Here is a 27,680-nt window from a genome sequence, read left to right as displayed (position 1 = left end):
GAAAAAGCAATATATACAGCTGGAAATGTAAATTCTGGTACAGTGAAAATTTTTATTTAATTAATTTATTTATTTTCAGTAGCTCAGTTTAATGATGAAACATTGAAAACTCATGACTTGCACTCACTGGAAGAAGAATAGCAACATAAACCTAAAAAACTTATAATAAAACAAAGGGCTATAATGAAGCAAAAACAAAAACTTATAGGGAAGATAAGTAATTTTTCAAAGATCCTCATAATTAATATTTATGGAACTCCTATTATGTTCCAGAAACCTCGTTAGGTGCTCAACATGTCATACATCATTTTTACAACCAGTTAATTTCCTTCTTGGAGCAGAATGGACTTGGACCTGATGGTGGAATCATTGGGAAGTCATTTTTAAATGTGTTTTTTCATGGTGTTTAAAAGTTCCCAGCTGACAGAAGGTGCTGTTGCACTAGGGACATGTATATGGTTTTAGTCCAGAGTGGGTTTGTCAGTGAATGTTGAGGTTCCCTTTGTGGCTTAAAGCTTTCTCAAAGTCTTCACGTTGGTACGGCTTCTCCTTTGTGTGGATCTTCTTGTGAGCAGGCAGGGTAGAGTTGTGGGTGAACTCCTTGGTGCAGAGTTCACAACAGTATGGCTTCTCGCCTGTGTGGATTCACTGGTGAACTCGGAGATCTGAAGGCTGCATGAAAGCTTTGGGGCAGATATTGCATTTAAAGGGTCTCTCTCCTGTGTGTGTCCTCTGGTGAATGACAAACTGAGGTTTATAATGAAATTTTTTGTTTGCATACCCTACATTCATATGGTGTCTGTGGCTTCTTTTCCAATATGATGACCGGTTGGTCCCACGGTGCTTGGTGAAAGAACTGAATTTGACCCAAGTTGTCCTGAGAATTCTCCTTTGTCCAAATATGTGGCTCCTTCTTGAGGCACTTCTTGGGAAATGGAACTGTTGTCCCGTTTTCTTTTGGAACTTCTTAGACTCTTCTGAGAGTCTCTTTTGTGTCCACTCCAAGTCAAAACTTCCCTCTCAGGACCCTTCAGAAGCTGAGGCTCCTGAGATTTAAGTATTCTTGTCTCTTCCCTGTCTTCCATCAGACCCTTCTCCAATTTCTGTTTGAGTTGTAGATCCTCCAGTTTACCTTTTTCAGGAATGGTCTCTGGCAGGAGAATATTCTGTTCCTTCTGTCATCTGAATGTATCTCACTCATAGAAGGTTCAGGCTTCCTGAATAAGTTTCTCCCATTGCCCATGTCACTGATCTCAGCTTCCACCATCTGAACATTTGAATTTTGCAGAAGAAACTTCTCTCCTTGTAAGCTGACTATGGTCTATTTTGGGGTTTCTTGTTATTTCTTAGCGTGTCCTCCAGTTCTTTGCAACTCTCCACACCACTTTCCTTGACTAAGACCTGGAACTCCTGCAACAAGAACATCATAAACTGCTCCATCACCAGCTTATCCATAATCTGCTCGTTGGTGTGAAGATCTGGCCTCAGCCACAGATGGCAGAGCGCACAGTCTCCTCAAATCCTTGAAGGGTCAGATTCCATCAAGCTGGTAAAACCTCTGAATCTAATGTGCCAAGTCTCAGAGTTGTAGTCTTGCTTTTCAGTGTGTTCCTTGGGATGCTACAGACACTGGTGGCTCTCTGATCCAGGGCTGTCTTGAGGTTTTCTGTGACCCCATGAAAATGTCTGGTCTGTGGCTGTACTTATTGGAGAATTTTCCAATATAACTCTTAGCAAAATGTTCTATAACTGGTGCCTAATTGAGACCTATCAAAAGGGAATTACCCTGGTTTTCCTTAGTAGCATAATAGATTCACTGTTTATTCAGAAGTCTCCTTTGAATCCTCTTGCCTTCAGCCTCCTTGAGTCTGGGACTGGATCTTAAATTGTTTCTTGAGCTGAAATGTCTCTATTTATATAGAGTGGTCGAAACTCCTAGCCTCTCTTCCCATTACCTCATCAGCCCAATGACTAGTTTAAGGCCATGGAAGGAACCATTTTAGCTGATCTGAATGGATTAAATTTCCCGTTGAAACTCCACCAAAAGAAAAAATAATTTATTAAATAAATCTATATATTGGTTTTATTGTAGGCTATTTATTATATTATTTATTGTAGACTTTTATTTATTGTATTTAGTGGCTACAAGATTGGTTTTTTCTAGTCTAGTGAATTTTTTATCATATGCCTGCAGTGTTTGAAGGAGGTAAGGGATATAAATCCAAAAGTTTTAACCAAATTGGGTCACCTACTTTTTTTTCCTTTTTACAAATGTAAATGAGTCTTAAAAGATTTTATCTAAAATCAGTTGACAAGGCAAAGTGTGAGAAGAACATATTTTCTGAGTAGGAATTTAGAAAAACAGAGGTTGTACACCATAGAGAAAAAGAATAACGTCATATAATTTAGAAATCCTTACTTTTCCTAAATGCCTAAGGCAGCAGTATCTTAACAAGTAAAGAATGTGTGAAGAGTTGGTGGGCTGATATCAAATCAGTAATTTAATCTGGCTCAAACAAAGCTTTAACATAGTAATTCTAAGATGCTGAAAAATAGCAAAGAAAGTTTAAAACATCATTAATATTCCTCATGCATCAAAAATTACTTTTCATTTTTCAGTGAAAATGTATGTATAAACACATTTTCTTTATCCACTTCTCTGTCAATGAACGTTTTGTTTGTTTTTGTTTTTTGCTAACTTTATTTGGGTAACTTTTTATTGTTTTACGTTTTTCTATTGAGGTATATTTGATTTATAATATTATATTAGTTTCAGATGTATAACAAAGTGATTCAAAATTTTTATAGATTATACTTCATTTAAAGTAATTACAAGATATTTGCTGTATTCCCTGTACCATACAATGTATCCTTGTAGCTTATTTATTTTGTACATAGTAGTTTGTATCTCTTAATCCCCTACCCCTGTCTTGCCACTCCCTCCCCCCTTCCCTATCCCCACTGGTAACCATTAGTTTGTTCTTTTTTTTCTTTTTTTAAAAATTAATTAATTTATTTATTTTTGGCTGTGTTGGGTCTTCGTTTCTGTGCGAGGGCTTTCTCTAGTTGCGGCAAGCGGGGGCCACTCTTCATCGCGGTGCGCGGGCCTCTCACTATCGCGGCCTCTTGTTGCAGAGCACAAGCTCCAGACGCGCAGGCTCAGTAGTTGTGGCTCACGGGATTAGTTGCTCCGTGGCATGTGGGATCCTCCCAGGCCAGGGCTTGAACCCATGTCCCCTGCATTAGCAGGCAGACTCTCAACCACTGCGCCACCAGGGAAGCCCCATTAGTTTGTTCTTTATGTGAGTCTGTTTCTGTTTTGTTATATTCACTCATTTATTTTATTTTTTAGATTCCACATATAAGTGATAACATACAATATTTGTCTTTCTCTGTCTGACTTACTTCATTAAGCATAATACCCTCCAGGTCCATCCATGTTTTTACAAATGGCAAAATTTCATTCCTTTTTATGGCTGAGTAGTATTCCATTGTGTGTGTGTGTGCGTTTGTGTGTGTATACCACATCTTCTTTATCCATTCATCTATTGATGGACACTTAGGTTGCTTCCATATCTTGGCTACTATATATAATGCTGCTATGAACATTGGGGTGCATGTATATTTTCAAATTAATGTTTTTGTTTTCTTCAGATATATACCTAGGAGTGGAATTGCTGGATCATATGGTAGTTCTATTTTTAGTTTTTTGAGAAACCTCCATATTGTTTTCTACAGTGGCTGCACTAATTTACATTCCCACCGACAGTGTACAAGGATTCTCTTTTCTTCATATCCTTGCCAACATTTGTTATTTGTGGTCCTTTTGGTAATAGTCATTCTGAGGTGTGAGGTAATATCTCCTTGTGGTTTTGATTTGCATTTCTCTGATGATTAGCAATGTTGAGCATCTTTTCATGTGCCTGTTGGCCATCTGTATATCTTCCTTGGAAAATGTCTATTCAGGTCTTTTGCCCATGTTTTTAATCAGGTAATTTGTTTTTTTGATATTGAGTTGTATGAGCTGTTTATATATTTTGGCAATTAACCCCTGGTCATATCATTTGCAAATAGTTTCTCCCATTCAGTAGGCTGTCTAAAAGCTTTTAAGTTTAATTAGGTCCCATTTGTTTATTTTTGCTTTTGTTTCCTTTGCCTTAGGAGACAGATCCAAAAAAATATTGCTGCGATTTATGTCAGAGTATTCTGCCTGTTTCTTCTAGGAGTTTTATGGTTTCAGGTCTCACATTTAGGTCTTTAATCCATTTTGAGTTAACTTTTGTAAATTTCATCTTTTTTTTTTTGTATATACATATAGCTGTCCAGTTTTCCCAGTATCACTTATTGAAGAGACTGTCTTTTTCTCATTGTATATTCTTGCCTTCTTTAATTGACCATAAGTGTGTGGGTTTATTTCTATGCTCTCTATTCTGTTCCATTGATCTATGTGTCTGTTTTTGTGCTAGTACTGTACTATTTTGATGACTGTAGCTTTGTAATATAGTCTGAAGTCAGGGCGCATGATACCTCCAGCTCTGTTCTTCTTTCTCAAAATTGTTTTGGGTATTTGGGGTCTTCTTTGTTTCCATATAAATTTAAAATTACTTTTTCTAGTTCTGTGGAAAATGCCTTTGGTATTTTGATAGGGATTGCATTGAATCTGCAGATTGCCTTGGGTAGTATTGTTATTTTAAGAGTATTAATTCTTCCAATCCAGGAACACGGTATATCTTTCCATCTGTTTGTTTTGTCTTCAATTTCTTTTATCAGTGTCTTATAGTTTTCTGAGTACAGATCTTTTACCTCCGTAGTTAGATTTATTCCTAGGTATTTTATTCTTTTTGATGCAATTGTAAATGGAATTGTTTCCTTAATTTTTCTTCCTGATCGTTCATTGTTACAGTATAGAAATGCAACAGATTTCTGTATATTAATTTTGTATCCTGCAACTTTGCTGAATTCATTGATGAGCTCTAGTAGTTTTTTGGTGGCATCTTAACTGAGTAAGCAAATTGTTAACTACAACACTACTGTACAATAAATAAAATGGAAAAGACCATATATATACAGCTTGAAATCTAAATTCTGGCACAGTGGGAAAATTTTAGGTAACCACAGTGCCCACAGGGATTAAAATAATTAGAGAAATGATGATAGATATAGAGGGTGAACAAATAAAATTCAATATAAGAATTCTAGGTGTCCCTAAAATAGCAATGCCAACAAAAGACATATAAAGTTATTGAAAATACATAATAGAGGAAATTTCCTCTGAAATGAAGCATAAAGTCTGCAGATCATGAAAAAATAATAAAGAACAATCAATACTTAGATAAATGGTATTGAAATAATTGAACTTTAAGAAAGAAGAAAATAATTCTTCACACACTTAGAAAACAAAGAAAGTTACTCATGAGAGCAGGAATTAAGACAGCTTTTGTCTTGTCTCTAGTAGTATTCAATGTCAGGAGACAGAGGAATAATGTCTGCAGAATTTTGAAGTCAGAGATTTTAACCAGAAATATTATACCATGCGAAAATATTATTTATTTATAAAAGTCACAGGCAAATTTTCAAACATAGGAGAATGCAGGGAATATAGAATCTTTGAGTCCTTCTGGAAAACCCTATTTGATAGCAACTTTTTTTCAGCCTTATTAAGGTGTAATTGATAAATAAAATAATAAGATATTTAAATAGTATGTCATGATGATTTGATATACAGATACATTGTGAAAGGATTCCTCCCATCTAGTTAATTAACACATCCATAACCTCACATATTTATCTTTGTGGGTGAGGGGGTTGGTAAGAACATTTTAGTTCTACTTTCTTAGCAAATTTCAATTATACAATACATTATTATCAACTGTAGTTACTAGTTATACATTAGATCTTCAGACCTTATTCACTAATATCAACCTTTAATGAAGTTGAAAGTTATTTCTTTTAAAACAATATAATCTGTTTCTCGAAAGAAAGATCACAAAGAAGCCTGCTTCAAACCCAGATACCAGGTATCTGTAATTGCAGCATCAATGAAATTGGAATAGCTGGATTCTGTTCTTAGTACCACTATTGATGAGTTGTGTTATCTTGGAAGGTTGTTCAGCTTCTATGTGACTCAAGGGGGGGCATGAGTCAGCTGATTTCTACAGATATCTTTAAAACCTAAATTTCTGTGAAATAACTAGAAAGCTTGTTGTTTTATACATTGTAGCAAAAGGTTTGCTAATGTAGCAGTCTAAAAACTGGTTGTACTAATTTTGAGGGGTTTTCAACATTATTTGTGGAATCAAGTTTTGAAAAACCATCCAGATTTAAGGTGCTGGGGGCATTCATTACAAGACAGAAGGTACTATATCTTAATTTTAATTTGGATAGCTCTTACTTTCTAAATTTATAAAATACTCATACTGAGGAAACAAAACAAAACAAAAAAACAACTAAAATAACAACAACCTGGAAAATACAAAGCAGTCATTTGGGAAAATGGTTCTCAGACAATTTTGTCTGTAGCTTTTCTTAAGTATTTGTGTAATTATTTCCCTTTTCCCTACATTTTTGTTTTCCTTTTTTATTCACCTCCCTCCAAGATCACAGCCGGGACTACTCTTATATAAAGAAAGAGAAGGCACAGTTCATGCTTCCATTACCATGGATTCTTGACTTTATAGATCTCAACAGAAATGGAGATGGGAGGCCGAAGAGGCCGAGGAGGCCAGTCTGCCCCTCCGCCTGACCTCAACGCTGCCACCACCAGCCACACCTTCGAGGTCAGCCCCATGGGTCTCCATCACCCACTCAGAACTAGGCTCTAATCCCCTTATATATCAGAACTCCAGTTGGAGGCACTCTGAATTAGCCTAACCGCAGATCCACAATTAGAGATCTCTTAACTGGGAGGGAAGTGAGAACAAAATCAATGTCTCCATTCTTCACATGTTTTTTATAGGTATCTTATTTACTATAGTGACCATGCTCAGTACTGAGATTTTCACCACTTTAAATAACTAACCACTTCTCACCACCTAAAATTAAGCTAACAAAGTGAAAGAAAACAAACCCAACATTTGGTAAATACCTTTTTGAATACCTATTATGTACCAAATATTTTCAAATATACCTTATTTTGCTTTCTCAACAATTTGTCTCCTTGTTTATAGTGGGGAAATTGAGACTAAGAAAGGTTTGATGACTTGCCTAAGGACACTCAGCTTGTAAATGAGAGAGTCATAATTTGAACCCCAAACCTCCTCATTTCAATTTCAGCTGTTTTCAACTCTATGGAAGCTGCCCTGGAAAAGACCATCAGATGCATGTCTCTCAGCCCTGTCTGCTGAAGAAGCATTGTCACCTGGGAAACTTAGCACATATATCAACACCTTAGCCTCATCACAGAGAACCTAATTTAATTGGTTGGGGCAGTAGGAGACAGACAAAGGTATTCTTAACCTCCCCCCCAACACTGCCAAGTGTAATATGTAGCCAGAGTGATCCATTGTTTCTTATATTTACCAAGTTCAGTTGCTTTCAAAAGAAGTACATCTTGAATTGTTGGGGGAGGGGTATATAGTTAGATCAGTAGTATGGTAAGCACTGCTATTTCCTAGGCTGGCATGATTTACTCAAGGCCACTACTTGTTAAAACTCTGACATTTCTTTTATAGCTTAACCAGCACACATTCCTGTATTGTTGTTTTGGAGCTCCCACACAACTCATTAATTACTGGAATAATGCCCCAGAAACAAACTTTAACACATTATATTAATCATTTCATTTTAATTCAGAAATACTTTACTCTGAATTTTTAAGGAACAGAAAACAAAACTGACCATCTAAATCCCAATCCAGCACCAGGGTTCAGCTTTCTACAGCAAACGTGATTAGACAAATCTCCACAGGTTAGGATCACCAGAGAGTTGGCCAAAGTGAGAAACAAACCCCCAGCAATAAGGACGGGGCTGAGAGCATGGGCCCTGTGTTGTAAGGACTATCACCATTATACAAGGAGAGCCTTGGAAGAGGAGTTCACCCAGGCTTCCGGATGCTCCAGAATCAAGAACGAGCCGGAACAAAGCCACGCTCTATGAGTCATATTGATTCAGACTTCTGAGCCAATCAGAAAGCTGTGCCTAGAGTGTTTATATTATTAGATGAGAGAAAGTCTCATGGATCATCTAATAAAAATCTGCCATTTTACTGATGAGGATAATGAAGACCAGACATAAAAAGTGACTTGCACGAGGTGCAGACTAGATAGAATCCAGGATTCTGGTCTCCAAATCTGTTCAACTGTCACCAGCCCATGCCATGCCAACCCCTAGCATTCTGTTTGCACACAAACACGTCTTCTGTTTGCTCCTAGTATTCAAGTTTTCTTTTTTCCACCTTTTTAAATAGGTTTCTTCATCTCTTGATTCCTTAGGTATGGAATCCTAAGTCCCACACACTGAGGAGTCAGCTACATTGAATAAAAATATGGCCATGGACTGATTGGCCAAATCTACTCTTACCCGAGCTCCCACGGTGAATGACCTTGCTGGGTTTTACTCCCACTTTTTTTCCAGGGAGATCAGCATCACCTCAGCTACTTCAAAGCAGATCTAACATTCCAGCCAAGGGAATGACTGTTTCTTCTGGGCATGTTTCTGTGAGCACGGCTTGTTGTTTTCAGCAACCTCCCTATGAGTTTCTGGAGTATGAAGACAGCTTTCTTCCGAAGAAACCACTGGCCTACATATTTCTATTAAAAAAAAGAGGGGTGCGGGGAATGCTGTAACAAGCAATATAAAGTCTCAGACAGTTTCCTAGTTAGCTTTCTGCCTGAACTTTATCTGCCTGTCTGAAAAGTGTGGTGTAATTTTGTGAGCCAGCTAAATAAATTGAAGAAATTAACAAATAAGTATATAGAAGAATAGGCATTAAACTATAAACCCAATGCTTTGGTAATGAGCTCTTTCTGTCATATAACTTTCTTCAAAAATATTTTTTCCTAACCACTTGTACTTCTGCATTTCTAACGCTCCTGCCTCCTCTTAAACCCAGTCACTCCCTGTTCCTTCTCTCCTTTCCCTCCTCCCTCTCCCCATTGCCCACACTTCCTTCTTTAACCATTCAAATGAAAGAGCAGTTTTAATTGTTGAATCATACTGATGTTGGGTTGCTATCGGTTAACAAGCCATAAGCAACTTTTAGGTCTAAATTTTATTTTGACTTTTTGCTCAAATTTCCTCATGGTGGTAGAGCATTTTTGTAATATTAAGAATAAATGTAGAAAAAGAATGGGTATGTGTGTATATATGTGTGTATGAGAGAGAGAGACAGACAGAGACAGAGGAGACAAGGGCAGAAACAGGTTTCAGATGAATGTTATTTTATATTATTTGGCCGTATTAAAAACAGAATAAAACTCAAAGGACATTAGCAATATCAAAGCTGTGTAATACTTTAAGTGAGGTGTGAAGAAGATAGCAAAAGATAATGAAAATAAATTTTAAAATCATATAATTACTCTATATCACAGTGATTCTTTTGTTTGTACTAACCTTTCTAGTTACATTTTAATGTGAATGATTTACTCCCACCCCATACTCAGTTTCTGTTACATAAAGTCTTATTTCCATTGTGCTAGGAAGAGAGGTAGAGGAGTCAGGCTGGTCTCAAAGTGACATGTGCCATTCCCACTCCTACCCATCTGTTATAACTGTTCATGTGGCCCCACCGGAACTCTAAGAAAGGCTGGGGGATGGAGGGAGTGTCCACAGCCCCTGCCACCCTTGGGGTAGTTGAAAACTCATGGGTCTTGAAGTACAGAAAAATCTGGGTTCCAATCTACCTCAAACTCAACAGAGGAGACAGCACACTTCATCTTTGATCAAAAAGCATGCTCTACTTCCCCATATTTCCAATCACATATACAGTCATGCTACTACACCTAGCCTTTAAATAAGCACTTGTTACTGAAGAACAGACAAGCCCTTGGTTTATTGTTTTTATTTTCATCGAGAGCAATGGCGTTATATTCTAGTAAGTGATATTCCAAGAAAATAAATAAACAGAAGGAAGGCTCAGAAAGAAAAGTAGGGGAAAAATTTATTTTACAATTTATTCTCCTTTGTTTGAATTCTTTTTTTAACATCTTTATTGGAGTTTAATTGCTTTACAATGGTGTGTGAGTTTCTGCTTTATAACAAAGTGAATCAGCTATACGTATCCATATATCCCCATATCTCCTCCCTCTTGCCTATCTCTCCCACCCTCCCTATCGCACCCCTCTAGGTGGTCACAAAGCATTGAGCTGATCTCCCTGTGCTACGTGCCTGCTTCCCACTAGCTATCTATTTTACATTTGGTAGTATATATAAGCCCATACCACTCTCTCACTTCGTCTCAGCTTACCCTTCCCCTCCCAGTGTCCTCAAGTCCATTCTCTACGTCTGTGTCTTTATTCCTGTCCTGCCCCTAGGTTCCTCAGACCCATTTTTTTCTTTTTTAGATTCCATATATATGTGTTAGCATACAGTATTTGTTTTTCTCTTTCTCACTTACTCCACTCTGTATGACAGACTCTAGGTCCATCCACCTCACTACAAATAACTCAATTTCGTTTCTTTCTATGGCTGAGTAATATTCCATTGTATATATGTGCCACATCTTCTTTATCCATTCATCTGTCGATGGACACTTAGGTTGCTTCCATGTCCTGGCTATTGTAAATAGAGCTGCAATGAACATTGTGGTACATGACTCTTTTTGAATTATGGTTTCTCAGGGAATATGCCCAGTAGGGGGATTGCTGGGTCGTATCGTTGTTCTATTTTTAGTTTTTTAAGGAACCTACGTACTATTCTCCATAGTGGCTGTATCAATTTACATTCCCACCAACAGTGCAAGAGGGTTCCCTTTTCCCCACACCCTCTCCAGCATTTATTGTTTGTAGACTTTTTGATGATGGCCATTCTGACTGGTGTGAGGTGATACCTCATTGTAGTTTTGAATTGAATTTCTCTAATGATTAGTGATGTTGAGCATTCTTTCATGTGTTTGTTGGCAATCTGTATACCTTCTTTGGAGAAATGTCTATTTAGGTCTTCTGCCCATTTTTGGATTGGGTTGTTTGTTCTTTTGATATTGAGCTGCATGAGCTGCTTGTATATTTTGGAGATTGATCCTTTGTCAGTTGCTTCATTTGCAAATATTTTCTCCCATTCTGAGGGTTGTCTTTTCATCTTCTTTATGGTTTCTTTGCTGTGCAAAAGCATTTAAGTTTGATTAGTTGCCATTTGTTTATTTTTGTTTTTATTTCCATTTCTCTAGGAGGTGGGTCAAAAAGGATCTTGCTGTGATTTATGTCATAGCGTGTTCTGCCTTTGTGTTCCTCTAAGAGTTTGATAGTGTCTGGCCTTACATTTAGGTCTTTAATCCATTTTGAGTTTATTTTTGTGTAGCGTATTAGGGAGTGCTCTAATTTCATTCTTTTACATATACCTGTCCAGTTTTCCCAGCACCACATATTGAAGAGGCTGTCATTTCTCCACTGTATATTCTTGCCCCCTTTATCAAAGATAAGGTGACCATATGTGCGTGGGTTTATCTCTGGGCTTTCTATCCTGTTCCATTGATCTGTATTTCTGTTTTTGTGCCAGTACCATATTGTCTTGATTACTGTAGCTTTGTAGTATAGTCTGAAGTCAGGGAGTCTGATTCCTCCAGCTCCGTTTTTCTTTCTCAAGATTGCTTTGGCTATTCGGGGTCTTTTGTGTTTCCATACAAATTGTGAAATTTTTTCTTCTAGTTCTGTGAAAAATGTCATTGGTAGTTTGATAGGGATTGCACTGAATCTGTAGATTGCTTTGGGTAGTATAGTCATTTTCACAATGTTTATTCTTCCAATCCAAGAACATGATATATCTCTCCATCTGTTTATATCATCTTTAATTTCTTTCATCAGTGTCTTATAGTTTTCTGCATACAGGTCTTTTGTCTCCATAGATAGGTTTATTCCTAGGTATTCTATTCTTTTTGTTGCAGTGGTAAATGGGAGTGTTTCCTTAATTTCTCTTTCAGATTTTTCATCATTAGTGTATAGGAATGTGAGAGATTTCTGTGCATTCATTTTGGTATCCTGCTACTTTACCAAATTCATTGATTAGCTCTAGTGGTGTTCTGGTAGAGTCTTTAGAATTCTCTGTGTATAGTATCATGTCATCTGCAAACAGCGACAGCTTTACTTCTTTTCCGATTTGGATTCCTTTTATTTCTTTTTCTTCACTGATTGCTGTGGCTAAAACTTCCAAAAGTATGCTGAATAGAAGTGGTGAGAGTGGCAACCCTGTCTTGTTCCTGATCTTAGTGGAAATAGTTTCAGTTTTTCTCCAATAAGAACGATGTTGGCTGTGAGTTTGTCATAAATGGCCTTTATTATGTTGAGGTAAGTTCCCTCTATGCCTACTTTCTGGAGGGTTTTTATCATAAGTGGGTGTTGAATTTTGTCAAAAGCTTTTTCTGCATCTATTGAGAAGATCATATGGTTTTTCTCCTTCAATTTGTTAATATGGTGTATCACACTGGTTGATTTGCATATATTGAAGAATCCTTGCATACCTGAGATAAACCCCACTTGATCATGGTGTATGATCCTTTTAATTGCTGTTGGATTCTGTTTGCTAGTATTTTGTTGAAGATTTTTGCATGTTCATCAGTGGTATTGACCTGTAGTTTTCTCTCTTTGTGACATATTTGTCTGGTTTTGGTATCAGGATGATGGTGGCCTCATAGAATGAGTTTGGGAGTGTTCCTCCCTCTGCTATATTTTGGAAGAGTTTGATAAGGACAGGTGTTAGCTCTTCTCTAAATGGTAAAATTCGCCTGTGAAGCCATCTGGTCCTGGGCTTTTGTTTGTTGGAAGATTTTTAACCACAGTCTCAATTTCAGTGCTTGTGATTGGTCTGTTTATATTTTCTGTTTGTTCCTGGTTCAGTCTCAGAAGGTTGTGCTTTTCTAAGAATTTGTCCATTTCTTCCAGGTTGTCCATTTTATTGGCATAGAGTTGCTTGTGGTAATCTCTCATGATCCTTTGCATTTCTGCAGTGTCAGTTGTTACTTCTCCTTTTTCATTTCTAATTCTATTGATTTGAGTCTTCTCCCTTTTTTTTCTTCATGAGTCTGGCTAATGGTTTATCAATTTTATTTATCTTCTCAAAGAACCAACTTTTAGTTTTATTGATCTTTGCTATCATTTCCTTCATTTCTTTTTCATTTATTTCTGATCTGATCTTTATGATTTCTTTCCTTCTGCTAACTTTGGGGTTTTTTTGTTCTTCTTTCGCTAATCGCTTTAGATGTAAGTGTAGGTTGTTTATTTGAGATGTTTCTTGTTTCTTGAGGTAGGATTATTGCTATAACCTTCCCTCTTAGAACTGCTTTTGATGCATCCCATAGGTTTTGGGTCGTCATGTTTTCATTGTCATTTGTTTCTAGGTATTTTTAAATTTCCTCTTTGATTTCTTCAGTGATTTCTTGGTTATTAAGTAGTGTATTGTTTAGCCTCCATGTGTTTGTATTTTTTACAGATTTTTTTCCTGTAATTGATATCTAGTCTCATAGCGTTGTGCTCAGAAAAGATACTTGGTATGATTTCAATTTTCTTAGATTTACCAAGGCTTGATTTGTGACCGAAGATATGATCTATCCTGGAGAATGTTCCATGAGCACTTGAGAAGAAACTGTATTCTGTTGTTTTTGGATGGAATGTCCTATAAATATCAATTAAGCCCATATTGTTTAATGCATCATTTAAAGCTTGTGTTTCCTTATTTCTTTTCATTTTGGATGATCTGTCCATTGTTGAAAGTGGGGCTTTGAATTCCCCTACTATGATTGTGTTACTGTCGATTTCCCCTTTTATGGCTGTTAGTATTTGCCTTATGTATTGAGGTGCTCCTATGTTGGGTGCATAAATATTTACAATTGTTATATCTTCTTCTTGGATTGATCCCTTGATCATTATGTAGTGTCTTTCTTTGTCTCTTGTAATAGTCTTTATTTTAAAGTCTATTTTGTCTAATATGAGAATTTCTACTCCAGCTTTCTTTTGATTTCCATTAGCATGGAATATCTTTTTCAATCCCCTCACTTTCAGTCTGTGTGTGTCCCTAGGTTGAAGTGCGTCTCTTGTAGACAGCATGTATACAGGTCTTGTTTTTGTATCCATTTTGCCAGTCTATGTCTTTTGGTTGGGGCATTTAATCCATTTCCATGTAAGGTAATTATCGATATGTATGTTCCTATTACCATTTTCTTAATTGTTTTGGGTTTGTTATTGTAGGTCTTTTCCTTCTCTTGTGTTTCCTGCCTAGAGAAGTTCCTTTAGCATTTGTTGTAAAGCTGGTTTGATGGTGCTGAATTCTCTTAGCTTTTGCTTGTCTGTAAAGGTTTTAATTTCTCTGTCAAATCTGAATGAGATCCTTGCTGAGTAGAGTAATCTTGGTTGTAGGTTTTTCCCTTTCATCACTTTAAATATGCCCTGCCACTCCCTTCTGGCTTGCAGAGTTTCTGCTGAAAGACAGCTGTTAACCTTATGGGGATTCCCTTGTATGGTATATGTTGTTTTTCCCTTGCTGCTTTTAATATTTTTTCTTTGTATTTACTTTTTGATAGTTTGATTAATATGTGTCCTGGCAGGTTTCTCCTTGGATTTATCCTGTATGGGACTCGCTGTGCTTCCTCGACTTGATTAACTATTTCCTTTCCCATATTAGGGAAGTTCTCAACTATAATCTCTTCAAATATTTTCTCAGTCCCTTTCTTTTTCTCTTCTTCTTTTGGGACCCCTATAATTCGAATGTTGGTGTGTTTAATATTGTCCCTGAGGTCTTTTAGACTGTCCTCAATTCTTCTCATTCTTTTTTCTTTATTCTGCTCTGCAGTAGTTATTTCCACTATTTTATCTTCCAGGTCACTTATCTGTTCTTCTGCCTCAGTTATTCTGCTATTGATTTCTTCTAGAGAATTTTAATTTGTATTTATTGTGCTCTTCATCATTCTTTGCTCTTTAGTTCTTCTAGTTCCTCATTAAACGCTTCTTGTATTTTCTCCATTGTATTTCCAAGATTTTGGATCATCTTTACTATCAACACTATGAAGTCTTTTTCAGGTAGACTGCCTATTTCCTCTTCATTTTTTGGTCTGGTGGGTTTTTACCTTGCTCCTTCATCTGTTGTGTGTTTCTCTGTCTTCTCATTTTGCTTAACTTACTGTGTTTGGGGTCTTCTTTTCGCAGGCTGCAGGTTCGTAGTTCCCGTTGTTTTTGCTCTCTGCCCCCAGTGGCTAAGGTTGGTTCAGTGGGTTGTGTAGGCTTCCTGGTAGAGGGGACTGGTGTCTGTGTTCTGATAGATGAGGCTGGATCTTATCTTTCTGTTGGGCAGGACCACATCCGGTGGTGTGTTTTGGTGTGTCTGTGACCTTATTATGATTTTAGGCAGCCTCTCTGCTAATTGGTGGGGTTGTGTTCCTGTCTTGCTAGTTGTTTGGCATAGGGTGTCCAACACTGTAGCTTGCTGGTCGTTGAGTGGAGCTGGTCTTAGCATTGAGATGAAGATCTATGGGAGAGCTTTCACTGTTTGAGATTACATGGAACTGGGAGGTCTCTGGTGGACCAATGTCCTGAACTCAGCTCTCCCACTTCAGAGGCAAAGGCATGACACCTGGCTAGAGCACCAAGATGCTGTCATCCACACCGCTCAGAAGAAAAGGGAGAAAGAAAAAAGAGAAAGAAAAAAATAATAAAATAAGGTTATTAAAATAAAAAAATTTTTAAAAAGTAAGAAAGGAAAGAAAAAAAAAAGGAAGAAAGAAAGAAGAGAGCAACCAAACCAAAAAACAAGTCCACCAATGATAACAAGTGCTTAAAACTATACTAAAAAAACAACAAAACAAAACATAACAAAAAACCAAAGGGAAAAAAAAAAACAAAAACGGACAGACAGAACACTAGGACAAATGGTAAAAGCAAAGCTATACAGACAAAATCACACAAAGAATCATACATATACACACTCACGAAAAGAGAAAAAGGAAAAAAATATATATATGGTTGCTCCCAAAGTCCACCGCCTCAATTTTGGGATGTTTCGTTGTCTATTCAGGTATTCCACAGATGCAGGGTACATCAAGTTGATTGTGGAGATTTAATCTGCTGCTCCTGAGGCTGCAGGGAGAGATTTCCCTTTCTCTTCTTTGTTCGCACAGCTCCTGGGGTTCAGCTTTGGATTTGGACCTGCCTCTGCGTGTAGGTCGCCTGAGGGCATCTGTTCCCACCCAGGCAGGACAGGGTTAAAGGAGAAGCTGATTAGGGGGCTCTGGCTCACTCAGACCAGGGGGAGGGAGGGGTACGGATGCGGGGCGAGCCTGCGGTGGCAGAGGCCAGCGTGACGTTGCAACAGCCTAGGCACGCCGTGTGTTCTTCCGCGGAATTTGTCCCTGCATCACGGGACCCTGGCAGTGGCGGGCTGCACAGGCTCCCAGGAGGGGAGGTGTGGAGAGTGACCTGTGCTTGCACACAGGCTTCTCGGTGGCTGCAGCAGCAGCCTTAGCGTTTCATGCCCGTCTCTGGTGTCTGCACTGATAGGCATGGCTTGCACCCATCTCTGAAGCTCGTTTAGGCAGTGCTGTGAATCCCCTCTCCTCACGCACCCCCGAAACAGTGTTCTCTTGCCTCTTCGGCAGGTCCAGGCTTTTTCCCGTACTCCCTCCCGGCTAGCTCTGGCACACTAGCCCCCTTCAGTCTGTGTTCATGCAGCCAACCCCAGTCCTCTCCCTGGAATCTGACCTGCGAAGCCCGAGCCTCAGCTCCCAGCCCCCACCTGTCCCGGTGGGTGAGCAGACTAGCCTCTCAGGCTGGTAAGTGCTGGTCAGCACTGATCCTCTGTGCAGGAATCTCTCTGCTTTGCCCTCCGCACCCCTGTTGCTGTGCTCTCCTCCGTGGCTCCGAAGCTTCCCCCCCCACCCACTCCCCATCTCCACCAGTGAAGGGGCCTCCTAGTGTGTGGAAACTTTTCCTCCTTCACAGCTCCCTCCCAGAGGTGCAGGTCCCTTTCCTATTCTTTTGTCTCTGTATTTCCTTTTTTCTTTTGCCCTACCCAGGTACGTGGGGAGTTTCTTGCCTTTTGGGAAGTCTGAGGTCTTCTGCCAGCGTTCAGTAGGTGTTCTGTAGGAGTTGTTCCACATGTAGATGTATTTCTGATGTATTTGTGGGGAGGAAGGTGATCTCCACGTCTTACTCCTCTGCCATCTTGAAGGTCCTCCCTGACACATTACTTTTTGAGAGGTAACAAATGCTTTGAGTAATTTTCTTCAACTCACTTCAGGTCACAATTTGCTTTGCAGTTCCTTTGCATAGACCTTCTGTCTGCCCTCCTTAAGTAATACTTTTCCTTCCTCTTCTAATGGCCTTTGTGCTGGCTTTCCTGAACATAGCATTGGGATAAGGATATTTTCCCAAGGTGGGAAATTTATTGAATTTATATAAATTGATGAGTACAGTTTATTGAAGAAGTTATTTATTTAAAAAAAATTTTTTGGCTGCGTTGGGTCTTTGTTGCCGTGTGCAGGCTTTCTGTAGTTGCAGTGCACGGGCTTCTCATTGCGGTGGCTTCTCTTGTTGCAGAGCATGGGCTCTAGGCACTCGGGCTTCAGTATTTGTAGCACGCAGGCTCAGTAGTTGCGGCACGCAGGCCCTAGAGTGTGCGGGCTTCAGTAGTTGTGGTGCACAGGTTTAGCTGCTCCGTGGCATGTGGGATCTTCCCATACCAGGGATCCAACCGGTGTCCCCTGCATTGGCAGGCGGATTCTTAACCACTGTGCCACCAGGGAAGTCCCTGAAGAATTTTATTTTAAAAAAATACTCAATTTTAAAAAAATTTATTTTAAAAAAATTTATTTTAAAAAAATTTTATTTTAAAAAAATGCTCAATAATTTAAAATTAGTGATTGATTAGTTTTTGGAGTTCTTGAACTGCAGTGATAGGCGTATAGAATTACAGTTCTTGGGGCAGATGGGTAAAGAGGAAAGTTGGTTTCTCTTCTTTTAGGTCAGAGCATGGTAATGTTCAACAAACACAAGCAGTTGCCATAGTTATTTCTAGAAGCATCCAGAGGTCATGGTAGAAGTGACAGCAGTCACAACAGCAGGACAGAGGGCATTTGTTTCTGGAATTGCCATTGTATAAATAGTGTTTGGTGGAGTCCTCTTGTCCCAGCAAAACTGTCTGAATTGTAGTTGAGAAATACTAGGACTCCCCCTTTGGATATAAGTAAGCACCTCTGTAGCTTCTTCTTATTCTTCCTTATTTTTTTTTTTGAGTATTTGTTGTCTTTAATATGATTCCTTTATTTTTTTTTAATTGGGGTATAGTTACTTTACAATGTCGTGCTAGCTCCTGCTGCACAGTGAAGTGAACAAGCCATATGTATACACATATCCCCTCCTTTTTGGATTTCCTTTCCATTTAGGTCACCACAGAGCACTGAGTAGAGTTCCCCATGCTATACAGCACGTCCTCATTAGTTATCTATTTTATACCTAGTGGTGTATATATGTCAGTCCCAATCTCCCAGTTCATCCCACCCTTCCCCTTTCCCCCACTGGTGTCCACACGTTTGTTCTCTACATCTATGTCTCTATTTCTGCTTTGCAAATAGGTTCATCTGTACCGTTTTTCTAGATTCCACATACATGTGTTAATATATTATATTTGTTTTTCTCTTTCTGGCTTACTTCACACTGTATGACAGTCTCTGTAGCATCTTGATGAGATACTAGGGATGGGCCCCTGGAGGAAGCTGGGACGTCTATTCATCTAGGCAGGTGGGATTAATTTTACTTTGGCTAATTGATATGGCACATACTGTGACGAAAGCTCTAAGTACTGTCATTGCTCCATTTATAGATGGGAAAACAAGGCACAAAGAGATTCAACATCTTGTTCAAGGTCACAGTTAATAAGGGGCAAAGACAGAATTAAACCCAGGCAGTCTGGCTAGACATTGTTTGATATGCTTTAAACAGCATTTAGTTCCAGTAAAGAGAGTGGAAGGATTACTCTGCTGTTATTCAAATAATTGCTCCAAAAGATGGAAGGAAATCATGCATGAGCTATTTACATGTTAGGGTGAGTTGGTGTCCCAGCGTGACAGGAGGGTATCTCTGGCAATTTGCAACAGGCAAGAGTCATCAAAAATATTTTGCATTTAGTCTTGGAAAAGTTGAAACTGCCTATGTACACAAAATTGAGATAATATTTATTTCGGCAAAGTATTTTGAGCTTGTTCATTTTTATACGCTGAGGTTTGGAAAAGCTGACGTTTTCTTAGTCTGGCCAGTTGAATCTACTTTAGTGTTAGTGTTCTCCATTTTCTAATGAAATTAGAGGTTTAGGTTAAAGGGAAGTCTTTATTAAAATAAATATTTTCACTGTAATGTTGTTTAACTTAACCAAACCAATATCCAAGTTGCTCCTGAAACACAAGCTCTGTAGATCATGAAGTTTAGGAAGGTTAAAAACACGACTGGTATTTTTGAGTCAACTCAACTCAATCTCAACTAATATGTTATTATTTTCAATCAACTTTTGGAGCACATATACAAAATCTTAATCGCTGTTAATGTCTAGGAAGCCAGGTTGTGGCTGTTGATCCCTAATATTCATTGAGAATCAATTACTTAATATAATATACCTGAATTTTCTTCTAAACTTAATTGTAACTAAGTCATTTATGTCAGTATCCTTTCTGGGAGAGTCTGGCTCATCCAAAAGGTGGTAAAATTTCATATATCATATTTAGAGATTAAAGATTAAGCCCAAGCTAAAGTTGTAAATTTGCTCTGGCTCAACTAAAGTTGTTTGAATGAAAAGAGAAACTGTCATTTAATTTAAAATACCAGCAGGTGGAGACTATCATATGTAAAGATGTCTTCAAAATCTTTGACTCCAGTGTCCTCTCTTTCCAGAACTTCAGGCGCATCTTACCAGCCGTGTTCCCCTGGACATGATATTGGCATTTTAATGAAACATGCCCCAAACCAAACTCCACCTTCTTCTCTCAAACCTGCTCCTCCCTAGTCTGTATGCTCAATCCATCACTGAAGCTAGAAACTGCAAAACCATCATTGACTTGTATTTTGCACCTATTGGCTTTGCAAGTGAAATGGCTGAGTTTTTTTTAACGTTTTAGTTTGAAATCGTTTCTGAAGTTGCCAAAAATATCCAAAAATTTCCAAATGCCCTTCAACTAGATTGGTCACCAATTTTTAACATTTTCTCATATTTTCTTCCTCTCTTTCTCTCTTTCTTTCTTTCTTTCTTTCTTTTCTTTTCTTTTCTTTCTTTCTTTCTTTCTTTTTCCTTTCTTTCTTTCTTTCTTTCTTTCTTTCTTTCTTTCTTTCTTTCTTCCTTTCTTTCTTTCTTTCTTTCTTTCTTTCTTTCTTTCTTTCTTTCTTTCTTTCTTTCTTTCTTTCTTTCTTTCTTTCTTTCTTTCTTTCTTTCTTTCTTTCTTTCTCTCCCTCTCCATATATCTATATGCATACATATAGTCATAAATTTTTCTATTCTGTTTGAGAGTAAGTACAGTCCTCATGCACCTTTCCCCCTAAATATTCATTGTTATTTTCTAAGTATAAGAACATTCTCCTACATAATCACAGTAAAATTTTTAGAATAAAAAATTAATATTGATACAATGCTATTATCTAATCCATAAGACCTACTCAAATTATTCCAATTGTCTCTTTAATGTCTTTTTTATCATATTTTTAGCTGGTCCAGGATGGAATTAAGAATCACACTCACACTTAGTTTTCATATCTCTTTAGTCTCTCTTGATCTGATGTGGTTCTTCAGCTTTTCCTTGTCTTTTGTGACATTGATATTTTTGGAGAATACATTCTGTTGATTTTACATCTATCAATTTGGGTTTATCTGGTATTTTTAAGATTAGTTTCAGATTATATATTGTTTGGAATATAATGTAAGTGATAGTGTGTCTTTCTCAGTGTATCACATCAGGAAGCACATGGTGTCAATCTGTCTCATGATGGATGACGTTACCTTGGATTACTTGGTTAAGTTATTATTTACTTTTTCCTTCTCATTCACTTCTTTACTCCTCATGTCCAACTAGCCCTTTGGTGCTGTCAATTCTGAAAATTTCCCAAATTCAGACTTTTTCCTCCATTTTCATGGCCTTTGCTTAGATTGTTGTCTTAGCTTCCCCATTCATCTTCCAACTCTGACTCACTTCCAACCCCCCTTCCCTAATCTTGCCAAAGTTGCATTTCTGAAATACAGATTTGGCCACGAATCTCCCTGACCTTTAACAATTAAGACTTTTAATTCCACTCAACTCCTTATAGTAGCATTTCCAAATTACCTTATGTGGAACACTATTTCTTTGAAATAGCCTGTGCAAAACAGGGTTCTTTGGTCGAATAAGTGTGGGAAATTCAGTCTTTATTACCTTGTCTTGTATAGCCATGTGGATTAGTGTACTGCAGACTCTGAGAACTTCTGCAGAAAAGAAATCCAGCATTCCTCAAACTTACTTGAATAAGAATCCTTTTGTTTACCTCAGTTCACTATAAATAACCCAAGAAACAAGTGGTCTATGAAATTAACAGTTCATAAAACACTTTTTGGAAAATATTGCTGTGTAGTCCATTCTCCTTAGGAAGCTTTACAGTGAAACTCACACCTTACCTCTCTTCTTGGCCAGCCCAAAATCTATCATTCTCTCCACCAATATTCCCTTTCTTTTATTAATCAAAAGCTACTGCTACCTCATTTCACTCCATACTCACATGTCTTGTTACTGCACAAACAGTGTCTTCTTTTTTTAAAAATTTTTATTGGGGTATAGTTGATTTACAGTGTTGTGTTAATTTCAGGTGTACAGCAAAGTGAATCTGTTATATATATACATATATCCACTCTTTTTTAGATTATTTTCCCATGTAGGCCATTACAGAGTATTGAGTAGAATTCCCTGTGCTATACAGTAGGTCCTTATTAGTTATCTATCTTATATATAGTAGTGTGTATATGTCAATCCCAATCTCCCAATTTATCCCTACCCCCTCTTATCCCCTGATAACCATAAGTTTGTTTTCTACATCTGTAACTCTATTTCTGTTTGTGGATAAGTTAATTTGTACCCTTTTTTTAGATTCCACATATAAGTGATATCATGATATTTTTCTTTCTCTGTCTGACTTACTTCACTCAGTATGACAATCTCTAGGTCCATCCATCTTGCTGCAAGTGCCATTGTCGGAAATGCCCTTTACTGCTCCATGTCTCTTCTGAAAACAAAACAAAAAAACGAACAGAAAGACCACATTCCTGTGCGTTCCTTTTCCTGCTTACAGAGAACACTTCATTGGCCACATGTGTGTTTCCTTGCTCTCACACTGCACTACTTTACTTCTGATCACCATATGTGTGGTACTTTTCCCACACCAGACAATTCTGTAACACCAGTTGGGTACCCTACAATTTACCTCAGTTCTGACACTATCTACCTGGAGATTGCAGATCCCACAAGTTAAGGGCCCAGTCCCACAAGACTGCCTCTCCACGCCCCCCACTTCAGATGCCAGTCACACGTCTGGGTTGTTACCTATGCTCTGACCACTGGCTGTGAACTGGGGGACTCTACAACCTACTCCTCAGGTCAATTAATTTGCTGGAGAGGCTCAGGGAACTCAGGAACATAGTTTACTTATGAGATTACCAGTTTATTATAAAAGTCTATAACTCAGGAACGACCAGCTGGAAGAGATGAATGGGGCAAGGTATGTGAGGAGGGGCACAAAGCTTCCATATTCTCTCTGGGCACAGCACCCTCCCTGTATCTCCAAGTGTTCAGCAACCTGGAAGCTCTTAGAACTCCATCCTTTTGAGTTTTTATGGAAGCCTCCTTACCTAGGCATGATTGATTAAATCATCGGCCATTGGTGACTGATCTCAATCTCCAACCCCTTTGTCCTCCCCAGAGGTCAGGGAGTGGGGCTGAAAGTTCCAACCCTCTAATCACATGGTTGGTTCCCCTGGCAAACTAAAGTGTGGTTGAAAAAGGCTTGTTATGAATAACTAAAGACATCTTTACCTCTATTATCACTTAGGGAATTTCAAGGATTTTGGGAGCCCTGTGCCAGGAACTGGACAAAGACCAAATATATATTTCTTACTATAAATCATATTATCAAAACCTCCCACCCCTTCTCCTGGGTCACTTACACTCCTGTTAACGACCCAGTTCAACTATTGCCTTTCTCCCGAAGTCTGCCCTGCTCTTCTTCTCTCTGCTCCCTTCATGTTCCCCTCTGTTGAGGGCTTTTTCTTTTAGAAACTGAAAAAGAATTTATGTCTCTGTGTAAGTGAATCAAGTGGATGTACAGCAAGAAACAGCATTGAAAATCAGCTATACCCTATTATAAAAATAAATTAAAAAAAAAAAAACAGAGAGAGAGAGAGAAATTTTTTTTTTTTTTTTTTTTTTTTTTTTTTACAGCAGGTTCTTATTAGTCCTCAATTGTTGAGGGCTTAACATGCTCATGCTAATTACTTGTTGGCATGTCTGCCTCTCTCCCCACATGGTGAGCTTCTTGAGCTTATGGGCTCCTTGTACACCTTGTAAACATCACAAAATTTGGTAAGCCCTGAGTGATTGATTGTTGAATAAATGAGTGAACACAGGCTTGATATTTTCTACATACTGATGAGACTGCTGACATCAGCCATATCCAGTGATTGTATTAGATGATTGATTGATACTGAAGGAACTTCTGTATCAAGCCAAAATTATGAGTATCCAAAATAGATTACTTATTATTATTATTCATTCCCCTTTTCTCACATCACTTACCTTTACTTGGAAATACATGTTACAGGGTATATGAGCAAAATAACTTGACTCATTTCTTTGAATATTAATCAAAGTCAGCAGGTATCAGACTTATTTCCATTTATAAGATTTGTGAATTAAGAAGGTATAATCATTTTATTGCCTAGTAACCAGAGAAAACTTTGTGACATATGTGCATTTTACATTTCTGAAACATGATTTATTCTCTATAGTTTGGGAGAATATGTGAGTTTGATACATTTAGCTTTTAGGGCAAATTCTAAGCTTATAGCCACACATTTCCCAGTTTTTCTGTTCATTCAAAATGCCTTTACCAGTCTTTTTTTTTTCATTTAAGATATTTGCGTACTTAGTGCAATCTAAGAAGAAAATAAAAGATTTGGTTAGTACAGTGTATCTAGTTTCTTTGAAATGAAATTTAGAACTGGATAGCTAGTCACAATTCGTTTTGCCGGGTAAGTGCATGTTGCTGATAAGTAAACCCATTTTCTTTAACATAACGTAAACAGGTGATGACAGGTGGTGGGAAAGTGTTCTCACATCTATTCTGACTTTTATAAACACACCTATCTTGTAATATTCTTAGCCTTCGTCTTGCAGTTATAGATGTGATCCATCAGACTTTACATTTGTTCAATAGAATTGATGAAAACTGTTGTCTATGGCAACTGTGTATTCTCAACCACACGCCTTTCAACTTCAGCCCACCAAAGGATGTAATAAAAGTATATTAACTGAACAGGAAAGTTGGGTCGCCTAAAAGGGTCGAGAAATGGACTCCTTCCTAATCAGAGACCTCAGAGCCTGAAAGTGCGCAACTTAGTTCCTGTCCCTTTGGAGACAATGTTAATGGGAATGAACTTTTCCACAGCAGTAGAGACACAGTGTTTTTTCCACATCGCACTCCAATTTTTTGAGAATGTGCTTGAAGTCAGATGTTGAACTAAACTCTAGATTTCTGTCTTCTATTTCAAATACATTCCACACAGATTATGGCACAAGTGAGGGGTATACCACTCAGCCTCCCCACGCACTATGATTCATAAGGAAACCCCTTTTACCGGCTGCCAACAAATCAAGAGCTTGGGAGAGCAGGGTTTGAGAGCGGGCGGATTCAGAGTGAGCTTGGGCTGGGCAGGAACACAGTGTGCATTCCAAGTTGGCAAAAGTGTGCAGTTTACAATTACAAGGCAAGGAGGAGCTGCTGATTTTGAAGAACAGTCAAAGAGGCTAATAAATACTTAGTAAATGAAGCCAAAAATTGAACAGTTCTCTCTGTTTCTCTCTCTTTCTCCCTCTCTCTCTCTCATTTCTCCAATTTGTTTTCAAAACTGAGACATTAACTGTAAAATTTCCAAAGTCCCTTATTCATTGTTAATGGGCAAACCACTGTGTTATACTTAGTAATCTCTGCAGCTACACACTGATCCATCCTTAAAATTACAGCTAAACTTACAATGCTGAGCTATGTGGTGGTTTGAATCGGCATTACCATACAAGGCAGCTTTGAATTCCTCATGGTAATCTTTTGTTACTCTTTTTAAGTTTCCCTAGCAGTGCCAAACGTCTTGAACTTTGTGGAATGAATATAAACTTTATAAACATAAACCTTTGATTCCACTTTGAAATCTGTTAAATAATGCCAAAATTATATTAACAATGTCCATTTCAAAATCAAAGGCCTAGATTACTTTGTTTACTTTAACCTTAGAAAACATTTGTTGTTATCTTTGGACGACTGATAATTGGGCATCGCAACAGCTGCTTTCAGGAAGAAGATTATACAACCCAGAAGCGATGCTTGGGCTGCAAAGCTGGCCTGTGTTTCTGGGTTGTTTGCAAATGTCTCAGATATTTAGAAAGTTGTCCCTTTAAAATCCCCAAAACATTTGTTAGAAACAGTTCATAATGTAAGTATGTTTCCCTTGGCACCTCAGCAGGGCAGTTCTTGTTTTCTGCTCAAAATATGAGGGATTTGGTTGAGAAACAGAAAGGGTTTTGTCTTTAGCAGGCTGACATGGGGCTGCTGCTGGCTGCATGGCCCAGAATCAATGTGATGTGGAGCGACTCCTTAAGGAGAGAACACCTTTCTTTAAAGGATGGGCTAATAAAGCTTTTGGAAGATGCAGAGGTGCATGGGAGAAATTCCTGTACAAGGGCAAACAAGCCAAAGAAAACTATTTTTATGTGGTCCTGACATAGTTTATATGAAAGGGAAGAGACATGTACTCACTATGGCAGTATGGTGAGGTAAGAATTCAAACTTTGGGGCCAGATTGCCAGAGTTCGAATTTCAGTTCTTCCCCTTCCTAACTCTGTGACTTGTGCCAAATTACATAATTCCACTGTCCTCAGTTTCCTTATCTGTCAAATGATATAGTAAAAAATACCTACCTGAAAGGTTTGTTGTAAGGATTGAGTGTATATGTATAAAACACTTAGAACAGTGACTAGCTTTGCTGTTCAAAAGAATGTTAAGGCAATTTTAAAAAGGAGAAAGTGACTACAAATGAAATTTGTTAAAAAAAGTTCCAGCCCAAATTTGCTCTCATTTAATAATGCTTGCCCCAACACACACAAGTAAGAAATGTCATTTTAAAGCTTTAAACTCTTCCTTTGGTAAAATCCTTATTAAGTACTCTGAATAAGGCTCTGTGATTATCCCGCAATGAGTTTTTTGCTGGAGATAAGTAATGGAAATTCCTATGTTCATTTTATAAGTGAAGAAGCAAGAATTATTCTCAGTCTTCGATGGGAATACTGAACTCTCCCTCTGGGATAAAACACTTTATGTCAGCAGCTTCGCCTGTAGTGCTTGCTCTGCTTTATGCTGCCATCAGTAGGAATGGGCAGAGAAGAATCCTTAACAAATATTAAATGGTGATGATGAGGATTTCACAATAATTCCCTACAGTTACTTCAAAGATTTTGCAAAACTGCAAAGGGTATTTCCTGATATTGGAAAATGCTGGGTGCAGTGCCATTTGGTGGAAAATAGAGTGAGGCATGGAAAATCGATCCAGAATGAAAGTCTTGTACGTTGCTATGGTCCTATGTTGTCCTCTAGCTTCTCTTCCCGCACCTCCCCCTGCTCCATTTCAAGTCTATTAGCAGAACTTCGTTTGAAAAAAAAGAGAAAATGTGTGTGGAAATAAAATAATGTATGTGTGCCTTTGTTAAGCAGGACTGTCAAAATTCACATACTCCCTTACATATGCTTCAATACTTTGACGGTATTATATAAACTGCAATTAAAGGGAAGTAATGCATCTTAAATTTGAGAAAGAAATTATAAGAAATCGAGTAAATCACTGATTGTGAGATAGTATTAATCGTTGATAAACTGTAAGTTTTGACAAACTCCTGAGCTAATTTCCAGATTTTATCTCTAGTCTTCTGTCTATCACAATGGATTGCTAGTTTGTTTAAGCATCTGTCTCCTTTATGCGATTGTGGACTTCTTGAGGGCAAGGCCTATATTGTACCTAGTTTTATACCTACAGTACTTGGGAACTTGTGGGTTATTAATAAATTCCCCCTCAGTCTTCCCTAAATAAGTGACTTTTATTTCATAGGATTTGGAGAATAAACAAGGCCCTGTATTCTGTATTCTAAGTTCTTTCCCTGAATCTTCAGCAGCATTGAAGGTGTTTCTCACCTTGGCAACTGGAGTGCTGAGGATTCCATTTGTCCAGTAGGAATCAAGAACTGAAGACTCCTCATACGAATATAGGCCTTCCACTTGCTCCAGGACCAT

The 27,680-nt window shown here is 38.0% G+C and overlaps 1 pseudogene; it reads right to left on the bottom strand.

Annotated features, from left to right (window-relative positions):
- Positions 1 to 366: 366 nt before the first annotated feature.
- LOC137768326 (zinc finger and SCAN domain-containing protein 5B-like) lies at positions 367 to 27,680 on the bottom strand (annotated as a pseudogene).

The sequence above is a fragment of the Eschrichtius robustus genome, chromosome 8 (genome assembly GCF_028021215.1).
Source record: "Eschrichtius robustus isolate mEscRob2 chromosome 8, mEscRob2.pri, whole genome shotgun sequence".
Lineage (NCBI taxonomy): Eukaryota > Metazoa > Chordata > Mammalia > Artiodactyla > Eschrichtiidae > Eschrichtius > Eschrichtius robustus.
The sequence above is the reverse complement of the archived record's forward strand: the minus strand, read 5'-3'. Positions and strand labels throughout refer to the sequence as shown.